The following is a 14,027-nucleotide window of genomic DNA, read 5'->3' as shown; positions in this document are numbered from 1 at the left end:
TTTATTGAATCTTTTCCTTATGTTATCAAACACAAGAAAGGGAAGGATAATATAATTGCTGATGCTTTGTCTAGACGATATGCTTTGTTGTCCCAACTTGATTATAGAATTTTTGGACTTGACTCAATAAAAGAACAATATGTGCTTGATCCTGATTTTAAAGATGTATTGCTGAACTGTAAAGAGGGACGTACATGGAACAAGTTTGTGATCAATGATGGATTTGTGTTTAGAGCTAACCGTCTATGCATTCCAGTTGGTTCCGTTCGTCTTTTGTTGTTGCAGGAAGCACATGGAGGAGGATTGATGGGACATTTTGGTGCTAAGAAGACGGAGGCTATGTTGGCCACACATTTCTTTTGGCCAAAGATGAGGAGAGATGTTGAGCGGTTCGTGGCACGCTGTACCACATGTCAAAAGGCTAAGTCTCGCTTGAATCCACATGGTTTGTATATGCCTCTTCCTGTTCCTTCTATTCCTTGGGCAGATATTTCGATGGACTTTGTTTTGGGATTGCCTAGGACTAAGAGAGGGAGGGATAGCATTTTTGTTGTTGTGGATCGTTTTTCTAAGATGGCACATTTTATACCTTGTCATAAAAGTGATGATGCCATTTATATTGCTGACCTCTTTTTCAAAGAGATTGTTCGCTTGCATGGTATGCCTTCTACTATTGTTTCAGATCGCGACGCTAAATTTTTGAGTCACTTTTGGCGCACTCTATGGAATAAGTTGGGTACAAAACTATTGTTTTCTACTACTTGCCACCCACAAACTGATGGCCAAACGGAGGTAGTGAACCGCACTTTGGGTACCATGTTGAGAGCTATTTTGAAGAAAAATTTGAAGATGTGGGAAGAATGTTTGCCCCACGTGGAGTTTGCTTATAATCGGGCAACACATTCTACCACCAAGGTAAGTCCTTTTCAGGTAGTGTATGGTTTTACCCCTCGCGCTCCTATTGATCTTTTGCCTTTACCTACCACTGAAAGAACACATAGTGATGCTAGTGCACGTGCTGATTTTATTCGTAAGTTGCATGAAACAACTAAAATAAATATCGAAAAGATGAATGAAAAGTATAGAATTGCTGGTAGTGAAGGTAGGAAAGAAGTCAAACTTGAACCAGGTGATTTAGTGTGGTTACATTTAAGAAAAGATAGGTTTCCAGAGCTGCGTAAGTCTAAATTAATGTCAAGAGCTGCTGGTCCTTATAAGATAATTGAGAAAATAAATGATAATGCATATAAACTTGAGTTGCCACCCGAGTTCGGGGTTAGTCCTTCTTTTAACATTGCAGATTTGAAACCTTACTTGGGAGCCGATGATGAGCTTGAGTCGAGGACGACTCCAATTCAAGAGGGGGAGGATGATGAGGACATCACTCCCTCGGATACATACAATGATCCTCCATTGAACTTTCAAGGTCCAATCACAAGAGCTCGCGCACGACAATTAAATTTAGAGGTGAGCTCGTTCCTAAGCAACTCTTTATATAATTTTGAGAATAGATTACTACCTAATGATTATGTGTTGGTTAGGAATCATGGAGAGGACAAGGAGACACATAGAGGAAGGCTTGGAGGCGTGGAGGAGCAGCTAGGACGTCCAACAACAGCAGGAGGTCCAGTCCAACTCGAGTCCGAATCAGCCTCGACCTCCAGGACCAGCGAGCAGTAAAACGGACGTCCAGGACGCATCCGGACTCCGTTTTCGACGATTCACATATGGTTGGAAAGATAATTTCATAAGGAAACCAATGGCGTTGGTTTGAGGTCCAAATTCCTTCTGAGTCAACGGGAAACGTCGAAACAAGTCAGCGTCCAGAATCTGTCCTGGTGCTGCGTCACCGTTTTTGGTCCGTTGGGCCATGTATCGTGTTGGAGTCCATTAGGGACACGTCCAGGGGTCCTTGGCCGACCCTAATCCTTTATATACAGTAGCCACCGCCCTAATTAGGGTTGGGTTTTGCTTAGATTATTCTGTCAAGAACAGTTTCACCGTTTCGTCGGTTTGTGAGACCCCAACTCGTGAGATTAATCATTCATCTGCAATTTGGTTGCATTCTTCCTTGTTCTTGCTTGTGTTCTTCGATTCGCAGGCAAGGATTTTAGCCTTCTTGGCGAGGTCAACCGTGCAACGCCGGTTGATAACCAGAGGAGACGTGGTGCTGCGATTGCGGGGTTTCGGATCGTGTTGTTCGGAAGCCGGATCGACTTGTGTCTCGTTTCCACCAAATCGAGAGTTACCAGAACCTTTCGGAAGATCGAGAACCCTTGTTCATATTAACAAGGTTAAGTAAAACATATGCGGTAAGCAACCTAGACATATGTGTGAGCAACTAACTTAACCAACATATATGAAATTACCCTACAACTACCAACTGATCATATGAAACTAAAGCCACATTAGTATCAATGTATAACAAGTACCATCTCGACCACTTCCCACATATTCGAACCACAAACCACATATCTGAATCATACAACTGAACCAACCACGAGAACTCTACGACCGGGTGCAACTAAAATAATAGCATGCTCATGACCGAGAGCGCGACAGTTCGAACTGTTTATACACCCTGCAGGGGATATTCCTGGACCCACACGACACGAGGACCATACAGCTTGTGCCACCCGCTAAAGTGCACACAAGGGGGTACCCGTGACAACCTTTCCCAACCAGCCCCAACCGTGTGCGATATGCAACGCTTGACGTGGCGGTACCAGAACTACTCCCGGAGCAAACTAGTACCGCTTACAAGCCCGCCCGCTTACACCATCGTTGTTCAGGCCCCACAAAGCCACAGCTACGAAGGTATTCGGCTCACCTTACCATTAGATCGGCATGTGGTGAGTAAGGTAAGTGCTAAAGCCAACTACCTCGACGATCGGCCTTAAACGATGCAAGCGGCCTACGGTGTCCGTGTTCCCTTCTTGAACTACCCCCAGACTTTCCTTGAGGGCAGGTGACACCCATCACACCACCCACATCTTGTCTCATACTCACCACTCAACCAACCAACATCATCGACCAAACATTGTAATCATTGTGAAGGTAATTAACATACAGCTCGCGAACGATGGGACGTTCCACCGCTCGACTTCTACCAAGGACCTAAGCATTGCTAAGCATCTCGCATTACTTTTAAGTTAGACCTTAGAATGATTAAACCCAGGCTACAAGGATATGGATCAATAATACATCAAGGTAGGGACAATGCAATTCAACATAGGATCTACCCAACAAAACCCAACATTGACTTCCTATACATGCAAACCTATACATAAGCATAATTTATCAATATTTAGACTCCATTCAATACAATCGACAGGGTTCAACATGATAGATGCTTTCCTTGATGCACTGGTTCACAAAGGTGCGGCGCCTCGGGATCGACCTCGCTCATCGGGATCGTTGGTTCGGCGATCTCTAAAAAGAATAACGCGTGCAATGCAATGAGTATGAATGAAGTGCAAATATATGCCACAACATGCATATAATGGATCAAAACACTTTTCCTAGATAGAACAAGTCATAAGAAAACTAGCAAAATTGGATTCATCAATTTTGGACTTTTGATGAATTGACGGTGAATTAATGAAGCTTTAACCTAATTAATTAATCTCAGAAATTTAATTCATTATTTCATGGATTTAGATATTTTTAATAGGTATATTAGGTTATTATGAAACCAATAAAATTTGTTTCATAATTTTTGGAGCTACAGAGAATTTATTATGAATTTTACAAGTTTCAGCAAGTAGTAATTGTGCTGTGTGGGTATACAGCGGTCAGACCGCTGGTATCTGGCGGTCAGACTGACAAGAGTCACGGTCAGACCACCCGAAACGTGGTCAGACCGCCCCCATGCAGAGAGTTTTGGTCCTTGGTGGTCTGACTAACCTTTGGGTGGCAGTCAGATCGCTAGGGGTCACCGGAGGCACTTTGGGAGCTCACCGGCGACGATTCCGGTGACATTTGGAGTGGGGACTTGGACCTAGAGCATCACATTGACTTCCTCTACCGCATAGGACAACATGCATACACCGAAATCGGCCAAAACTCAGCTATTGCTTCTAATTCATCAAGAACTCATGAACTTCAAACCCGTAGCTCAAAATTCGAAATCCAACCATCCAAAAGGTGGATTCTTGCCATGTGAGTTTAGAGGACTCACCCAAAGTCCTTTACCAAGGTTGTGGACCGTCGATTGAAGGAGGAAACGGAGGGAAAAGCTCGGGAGACGAAGAAATCCGGTGTTCTTCACATTTCAACCCTAACACCAAAAGACACCAAATCCGGCTCAAATCCTCCGGGAAAACGAAAATAAATTGGGGGAATGGATAGCTTATGATCTTGTGATCGCAATGATACCACATACTCACCTCAAATCCCTCTCTTGATCTCGGATTTTGTAAGAAAAGAGAGAGGGAGTGAGAGGGAGAGTGAGAGGGAAGTGGAGCACGGGTGGGGCATGGGGGAGAGTGAGGAGGGAGCAGGTGGGCTGCTGCCCACTTGAGAGAGGGGGTGGGTGAGGAGTGGTTCCACATGTGGGGCCCACAGGTAAGTGAAAAGGGTTAATTGAAAATCAATCCTTTTCTCTCCCGAATTTCTTTCTCTCATCCAAATGATCTCAAACAAATTCCATTAGTAATCCGAATTATAATTACACAAATTTAAACATAATATTTAAAGCATAATTATGCTTAATTGCATGATTAAAAATTTGGGACGTGACAAACAATGTGGAGGAGATTGTAGAAACTAGTAAGATTTCAGAAATGTCGATCAAGCGAGATAGTGACGATGGAGAAAGGGGAGCCACAACAAAAGGGGACTAAGTGGTAAGAACATGCATCCAAGCAATGTGGTAAGATTTTGTGCTTGTTTATGATCTATTCATTTGGTATCATTTATTATTTGCCACTTGCTTTGGTTGTGTTGTCATCAATCACCAAAAAGGGGAAAATTGTAGCGAAAATGATCCTATTAGGCAATGATTGTGATTTTAGTAATTAATGACAATATAGTCAATGTGACTAACATGTTTGTAAAGAATATATGTTAGTAGATCTCATGGATGTAGTACATGAAGAAGCCACCATAGCCGGGACAAAGTTGGACTGAATTGAAGAAGTCCCAAGAAAATTTAGCTCACTGGATGGTTCAGTGCTCTAGGTGTTGAACTCACCGGAGCATATTTGACAAAGGGGGAGAGAGGCCTAAAGACCTCACCAGAAGGTCCGATGATTAGTAAATGTACACACCAGAGCATTTCTAACAGAGAAGGTTGCAGCCTTGGAAGTTGAAAATCAAAACACCGGATGGTTTTGTGATCAATGTGTTGCACACACTGGACAATGAACAATGCAAAGGGATAGAAGGAGTTCAACACACTGGAAGGCCCCCAGCTGCACTATTGAATCTGCCCCTGTGTGGGATGAAGCCTTGTGTCACACCCGGTTTTAACAGACAAAACCAGATGAGGCTTTTGTGTGCTCAGGATGTTCAACACACATAAGGACGTCACAGGTGAAGTAACAAAATCAATACTTTTATAGAATAAACGTTAAACTCTTACAGCAATTGGCATATATTGTCTTCTATGAAGATATCTGTAGCGAAACAAAAGCACTGGTGCCCAACAACACTGTAGGTAATCGACCGGGAGACACGCGCCTAGAACATCACAACCTCGTCTTGATAGTCTTCAACATCTTCACTCACTGAGCAGTAGCACACATGTCGTATGGCATAGAAAAAATAGCAAGTGTGAACACATGACGTACTCAGCAAGTATGGGAAAGATAATGATATGCATGCTTATATAAGAATAGGCTAACACATCATATATTTGCATAAATACGAGTAATGAAAACATATTTAGACTCAAAAAATATTAAACAATTATTAAGTGAATGTAACCCATACAGTGCAACACACAGCATACAAGGCTCCTCACCTTGCATACCATAACCGTCTAGTACTCCCTATACTATAACCAAAACCACAACCAAACCCATATCCATAACCCATAACCACAACCCACTAATCATGTGAGGATCTAAGTCTCTCATAACTGTGAGCATGGCTGTTATAACAGTTTTTACATTTTGCAGAGGTTGTCTAGCTTTCCTCACGAGTCAGTGAATTCCATGTTGTCGTGTTTGCAAGACACTTAACACACGTTAGTGGTGTGCCGCCAAGAAATCACTAAATGACATTTTGTACTAACCAGAGACTAATCCAGTATGTGTCTGCCCACTAGGTTTCACCGCTACAATTTACGCAAGTTCAACTCCTATCCGGAAGCCCCTTTTGTGCTGACACAACACACACTGGATAGACTATAACTAGTATGTCATGCCTTATCCATATCAGCCTCGTTGTTGGTACGTTACTTCTTGGGTTGTCGCTCCATGAACAGGTCCTTACTTAGGTTACTTGAGCAAACACTATCAACATCATAACCATGATAACCATTAAAACCACTTTGCTCAAGGCCTAAGGTTCCATATTGCTACACCATTAACAAATTAACCAACATTGTTACATATGTTCATTAGTCCAGATTATGACACTTCCCAGTATCCCAAAAGCATGACTAAACAATCTATCCAACAAAGACACCTAACAATAAACCTCTAGGTTCCAAAGGATGATAAGGGAAAAATCTAGAGAAAACCCTAACATAGGTGACTATCCATCATATTGGCAGACATTGCATGCAATTGTTGTAAAACATAGGTTCAAGATGATCAAGGACACATGCCTTTACCTAATGCTGCTCAGTGTTGTCGAAATCTTGGTCTTAAAGTCCCTCGAACTGCTCCAGAACGTTATTTACTAATCGCGAGAACTACCGACAAACAACACAAAGAAAATACTAAGAACAACATACCAAACATCATTAAAATACTTTAAAAACACTATGGTTGGATATGTATGATTTAAGAAATATTTAGATGCAAGAATCGTCTAAATCGGAGTTAAGACAAAAAGAGAATAGCTTTCGGGAGATGGATTAGGCTGAAAGGAAATTCTTGACAACATCATTGTGTAAGATTCAAGAAGTGTAGGACAGATGAGACTTTGCTGACTAGACTAAGGAGAATGATGTGGTGCTGACTTGGCATGCTATGCAAGTACCATCTTAGATTAAAGAAGGGATACGGTGAGATCTAGTCTCGACCACCTATGATGGATCAAAATGGCCGAAGGTTGCTCTTCTAGGTTAAGGATACTACTGGTGACTCTATGTAGCGGTGGTGGTTCAGGTTTCATCGAAGACAGCGATTGGGTGCGTGGTCACTGACATCGATGTCGGGCTTTAGTGGTGTTTTAGTGAAACGAGGGAAGCATAGTGTAGAACACGAAAGACTAACTCAATGGTATGGTTGGTTTTGGAAGGGGTCATCCGAGTTAGCGGCAAAACAACGATGACTGATGCTAGGTTTGGTGGTGACCGCGAACAAATGCAACAACGAAGATGCTCGCGTTCCAGAAGATTGGCTTTGAAATTTGAGAAACCATTTGAACAGAGATGTTCATATATCCCGGGAACACAATGTTATAGCATGGGTTTTGGTAGATCATCCACTGAGAGGAAGAACGATCAATGGAGATGAGATGGGTGACAGTTGTGACATGCTGTGGTTGGCAATCGCGTTCCGGTTGTGTCGCTGCACAAACGGGGATGGGCTCCTAGGGTCACATAGAAGACTCGATGGGACACACCGTGACGCAGTTGGTGCATCCATACAACTTTCGGATTGATGGGGAACACGAATGCAATTTCGGTGCGCACGCAGAACGCGTCCAGAAACCAGACAACGGGCATGTTGACCTTGATTCCGTTGGTTTGGCTACTCTACTGGCTGACCTGGTTGGTGAGGAACGGTGCACTAGTTGGCTGGGAACGTCGATGCCAATCGGCTACAACCCAACCGTGGCGACGTAGATCGGGCTTTGGCCGGGGTTAGGCCTTAGCTAGGGACTTAGTATGATAATAAAATAGTATTAAGGAAGGAGAAGAAGGGGTCCTCATCTTGCTTTGATGGTCGAGGAAGGAGGATTCGCGGAGAAGACGACGAGGTAGCGCACCATGGGCGGTGACGACAACGGCTCTGGTGAACGGTGGCACACGGATAGGGAAGAAGTGACTTCTAGGGTTTGGTGGCATGGAATAAGGGTAAGAGAGAGAGCGTGCAACTCATATTTATAGGGCTAGGGGCGGCTGGTTGAGATGGAGTCCAAGCCGAACATGAATCAGATTCGAGTTCGAGTCAGTTACGGTTTCCTTTTTCGCAGCTCTCTATTCCAAAGATGATATCTCCATTGTCCAGACTCCAAATTAGACATTTCTGGACTCTAAATTATAGTACTCGAAAATATATACAGCTTTGGTATCCATTCAAACATCTAAAAATGCCATCTTGATTTTGAAAAATGCACCACAAGATAAACTGTTTGAACTCAGACTTATCTGCCCAGCACTGATTTCAGGGGCCATAACTCCTTGCTCAATTATCCAAAAGGGGATTTTCATAGATTCAAATCAAAGCTCTCAACGAGACCTACAACTTTAGTATTGTCAAGATTTGCATTTGAGGCCGTTTGGAATTCCGAAACTTCATAAGAAGATGAGTCTGTTCAGGACTCCTAAATTATTTTATAGATTTTGTGGATCCTTTGTGTTGGGCCTTCTAGAAGACTTGGCTAAGAGTTTGGACTGAGCAAAATTGAGCCAAAGACACTTTATGTATATCTAGTGTTTAGAAAAGAAATTTTTAAAGAGAAATTTAAATAGGGTTTGAATTTGAATTGAGCTTGGAATGAATTTGAGATAAACTAAAAGATGAGGTTGAACAAGAATAGGAGTAGATAACAAATTTGAATTTGGATTTGGTTAGAATTTGAGAAAGATGAGAGATTGGCTTTAAACAAGGATGTGGATATGATTTGAATTGAACTAGAGAAGAATCAGGTACGATCAAGGATTAAATAGATGATGAATTCAAAAAATTTGAATTCTAATAATTAAGATCCTTATCTAATTTACTACAGAGTTTTATAAAAACCTTTTTAAAATCTTTTTCACTCAAAATACCAAAGAAAAAGAAAAAAAAACTCTAATGTATTTATCTGGCTTCTAACAAAATTCAGCATGTAATACATAAAAAATAATAACCTATATTGATTAAGTAAATAGTTTTTAAACCTATACTACTGGTGAAGCTGCGCTATTCAATAGTTTTACATTTTTTTAAAAAAATTGTGAATTCTGAAAATTAGAGTGTTCCAGCTCGTCCCAGGAACACGCATGAGAAGGTGACGGCGGCGACGATACGGTCTACTTCCTGACCACGTCCGGCGACGTCGTGGCTACGAGCATGCAGCGGAGCTTGTCGAGGCAGTACTCGTCCGCCGTGACGTGCCACGGCGGCGAGGCCTATTTCCTTAGCCACTCGGGCACGGTCGTGGCCTGCGACCTGACGCGCCGCGTTCGTCGAGTTCCCACGGATCCTGCCCGTGTACCATGAGTACTCCATCGACGTCATGGCCTGTGACAGCGCCGCTTACGCGGTCGTCCTCTTGGAGTTCCTGGACACGGTGAGCCTGCGGGTGTGGGAGTTCGCGGACGGCACGTGGCGGCAGGTGGCGGCGACGTCGCCCTCCATGTCGCACGCCTTCTACGGCACGGAGCCCGATGTCAACTGCGTCAGTCACGGCGGCCGCGTCATGGTCTGCGTCAACTCCGGCGAGGCCAACGCCAACGCCAAGCTGCTTCATGTGCGACGTCAAGACCAACCGGTGGGAGGAGCTGCCGCGGTGCGCCGAGGGTGACGGGGAGGCCACGAACGTCGTGGCCGCCGTCTCCTTCGAGCCAAGAATGGAGGCCGCCGTTTAGCTAAGCGGACGCTTGCTCTCCGGCCTGAGCCTGAGCATTACTGGTTTATTGTGAGATTCCTTGGCTCCCTGATGTCTAATGTATGTAGTGATCCACGATCATTCGTGTTCATGATTTCTTGGGTGACTTGAGATTATTTCATGTGAATCAAATCACCTGTCAAGTCTCTTCAATGCGTTCGTGTGTTGCCAATTCTGTCTGACTAGCTTTTGTTTTGTTCTTTCCTGGTTCTTGTGCCAACGACGGTCTCTCATTGCAAGTGTGCGACCACTACATCTCATCGAGAGCTCACTTTTCTTCCCTGAATTAGGAATTGCCAATTCTATGCTGCTGTGTGCACTCACTTACCAGAGATCACCGAGATTCAAGAAATGTAAACTTGAAAATGTTGTTCAAGCTAGAATCCTGCTCAAAATTGATTTTTCACAGTATCACACGAGATTCAAGCTTGATCTGGTCCTCCAAGAAACCGAGATGAGAAAATAGAAGCAAAACACTATCGACCAGATTTGTCACGTCGAAATATTCTACACGTTCAACAATTGTATACATTGTAACCACGTTTATCAGGTTGGGATCTAGAAAATTCTGGTAACATTAATTTGTGATTAATTGCCGGCAGTTATTAGGAGCAAATTCCGGTCACTTTTATACCTTGATTAGTTGCCGGCTGCAAATATCACTACTACAGATACCCTTATCGGTATCGGTTCAAAATCACCATCAATAATGGGTTTTGAATCGACACTGATTACTCAGCACTGATAGTCTTTGACTATCAGTACTGGGTGTGGAACTGACACTGAAAATCATTATCAGTGCCGGTTTGTGGATCGAATCGGCGTTGATAGTATACATATCACTGTCGGTTTGTTTTTACTAACCGACACTGATAGGTATTTCCCACCCTTTTCAAACCGTGGCTTTTTCAAATTTTAGCCGTTGCCGGCATAAGTATACAGTATGTTTATAGACACACACTGATAGGTATCGCAACATATAAACACAAACACATATAAATTTTATTTCTAAAACATCAAATCTCATCACAGTATATATACACCGCATATATGTGAGGTTTCATTACAACAATGAAACAGAGTTTAAGGTTTCTTGATTTCATCGACCACCTGGTATGAAACGTCTCCGTTGAATCCGTGCATGAATTTCATTAGATAAAAACCACATAAATTATTGCCCAGGCCCTGCTTCCTACAAGGAAATCATACGGATTGATTTCTTCAATTCTTCAAATTGTAGCACGTCAATGATGGGTTGGTAGATTTCTTTTGGATTATTTTGTGAGTCGAAAACAACAATCTTGCTGATGTTAGGCTGGATGACAAAGATGATCTAGTGATAATTGCACATAGGTCACCATAGGTTAGTTGGTCCTAATTTCTAACTATGTATTGCTCAAAAGAGTAGAATATTCATGGAGGAAAACAGATACCCAAAGTGGTAGGGCAGAAGTATGTATTTCTTCAATTGTAGCTCCAGAATACACTTCAGTGCATAGTCCTCAGTTTCTTTTGGATCGGATTGCATCATTATCGGGTTTACATGATGTGGGTCGATGAATCCCACATGATCGATGCCCTCCATCCTGCATCTTTGTACCTTCATTCCATATAAGAAATAAGTTAAGACATTCAATCCAATGGGTACATGAATGTATACAGAGAATTATACGTATACAACACTTATAGAGTCCAACAACTCAAGATAGATACGTCGAGGGCATCTTGTTGGTACAGTCGATATACTTCCTCAAATAATATATAAATAGAGCCATCCCCGTGGAGGAAATCTCGATCCTTGTATTTGGCCTCGAACATTTCTCTACCATCCTGCCACTCCTTCATGTACCACGCATGGAATTTTTGAAGTTGATATGTCAGTTTGTCCCACATGTTTGGCGTGACCAAGAGTTCGCCCAACTTTAATTACCATCTCTCGGCTGCTTTTGGTGCCAGGGACTCGTCTAGAAATTGCTCTTTTGTCATTTTAGCATCTTCAAGAAATCTTTCTAAATTCTGTTCTTGTAGTATCTGTTCGATAGAAGATTCTTTCAAGTATTTCTTGCTTTTGATGTGCGCGTAGTCTAATTTACTCTTACGCTCAACAGGTTTGGCCATCTTCAAGAAAAACTTCTGTGTTTCTGCACGAATTGGTTTTTCTTCTCAGGCTCTAGATTTTGAAAGAATTTCTTCACACTGACATCCACTGTCTCTCTGGTTTCCTCTGGTGTTTGTTCATAAGGAAACTTCTTAGGTGTTGCCACCTTCTTAGGTGTTGCCACCTTCTTAGGTGCCCTTTGCTTCTGGGATGAAGCTGACTTCTAAGATGAACTCAAATTCTTAGACTGTGCAGCTATTGTCAACTTCGAACGGGGAGGTGTTGCCTCTCTTGGTGGCACTAGTGTTAATTTCTGAGGGGGAGGAGTTGGCTCCTTGGTGGCGACTTTGGAGTGGGAGGAGTTGCCTCTATTCTGGGTGACGGTGATAGTGGCAGCGACTAAGGAGGAGTTGGCTCTCTTCTTTGTGATGGTGGCGGTGGTGGCGACCATGGAGGAATCGGAGAAATTCTGTGTGGTGGGTCTGACTCCGTATTAGACGACTCGTCGGTCTCATCTTCAAACACTATATAGCGCTTAGGCCACAAAATGAAGTCACCCACGTTTGATCCGAGCCTCTTGGAACCCGTCTCTCCGGCGCAATCCATGTCAATCTTACGGTATGGCCTTCGCACGGAGTCCAGTGGACCTTGGTGTATCCCCGCTGTATTGAAAGATCATTGAAGATAGCTCCTTCCACGCATTGGTCGACCTGCCCCACAGCCACCATGGTGGTAATGTTCAAGGTGGGCACGACAAGCTTGTACACTTTTCTTTCTATGATGTCGTCCACGGGGTAACGGGCCGATTCTTCTTTTGCAAATCCCACGGACACGCAGTTGCTCCGATGACCACCAAGGCTCACAACATTTTCTTTATCTTGCTACTGCCTGTTTCCTTGTTGAAGTGCTTCTTTGATTTTGGCGTCTATCATCTGACGCTCCTGTACAAGTTCTTGTCATACTAAAGCTAGCAGCTCTTTCAGTTCTTCTCTCCTTCTCTTCCGACTCCTGTAACTTTCGGCGACTTCTTGGAATCCCTCTTTCCAAGGCACCACACCCTTGCCTCTGGTGCGACCTGGGTGCTCCTTGGTTCCCAGAGCCAAGGTTAGCTGGTCTTTCTCCCTTTCCGACCTGAAAGAGCCTTGGGAAGACTGGACGTGGGTATCTGCAATTCTTTGTGTCACTTCCTATTCTCTGTCGCTTTTGAAGGTTAGGCTGCTATCTGCCGACAAAGTCACCCCTCTCGTGTACAGATAGTGCTTTTCTCGTTCAATCCAGTTGACCGTATTAGGTGTGGCACCACTGCGGGTTACTTGTTCTTCCATCTCTTCCCATTCATCGTATTTCCTCATGTACCCATGTGAGTCAGTTCTGTGGGGGTACACATTCTTGTGAGAGTTGGCCTTGTTTACCTCACTTAATCGTTGTGCTTCCTCTGGCCTCTTGTACTCTACGAAACCATTCTAAAATGGTTCCACCGTCGGATAATCATCCCATTTCAGTGTCCGGCCCACCAAGTAATAATTTCTCCATAGCTTACCCTTGAAATTCTTGAATGCAATGGACATTGTTGACAGGGCATGACTCTTCGCTTTGGCCATGTTGCATCCTTCAGGCGCTTTGGCCATGTTGCATCCTTCAGGGTATTCAAACTTTACCACCAACTTGCCTCACATAAGATCCTTAATGTTATCAGGAACCACCCACATGTCATCTCGTCTGCCTCTCCAACTTCTATATGTGATTGCAACATGGTCCCTCACTAGACACCCAATTGTTGTTTTGAATGGCCCGAGAACAACTTTAGGTCTCGTGGGCTCCCAGATTGAATTGACCTCTGTGATGATGAAACGTCCCTTGGGCATCCTACTGGGACCTCATCCACTCCTCTCTTCTCATGTCATCTCGTCACCCTCTGGAGCATCAACATCTGGATCAATCTGACCCTCAATGGCTGTCTCCAACTCAAACTGATCCATGTTCAGGTATGCACTCG

General features: G+C 43.5%; 1 pseudogene; it reads left to right on the top strand.

Moving 5' to 3' along the window:
• The first annotated feature begins 8,107 nt into the window (after positions 1–8,107).
• Positions 8,108–9,913, top strand: LOC133903216 (F-box only protein 13-like; annotated as a pseudogene).
• Positions 9,914–14,027: the final 4,114 nt, after the last annotated feature.

Source organism: Phragmites australis, chromosome 21 (genome assembly GCF_958298935.1).
Source record: "Phragmites australis chromosome 21, lpPhrAust1.1, whole genome shotgun sequence".
In the NCBI taxonomy this organism is placed as follows: Eukaryota; Viridiplantae; Streptophyta; class Magnoliopsida; order Poales; family Poaceae; genus Phragmites; species Phragmites australis.
This window is presented reverse-complemented; position numbering and strand designations above follow the sequence as displayed.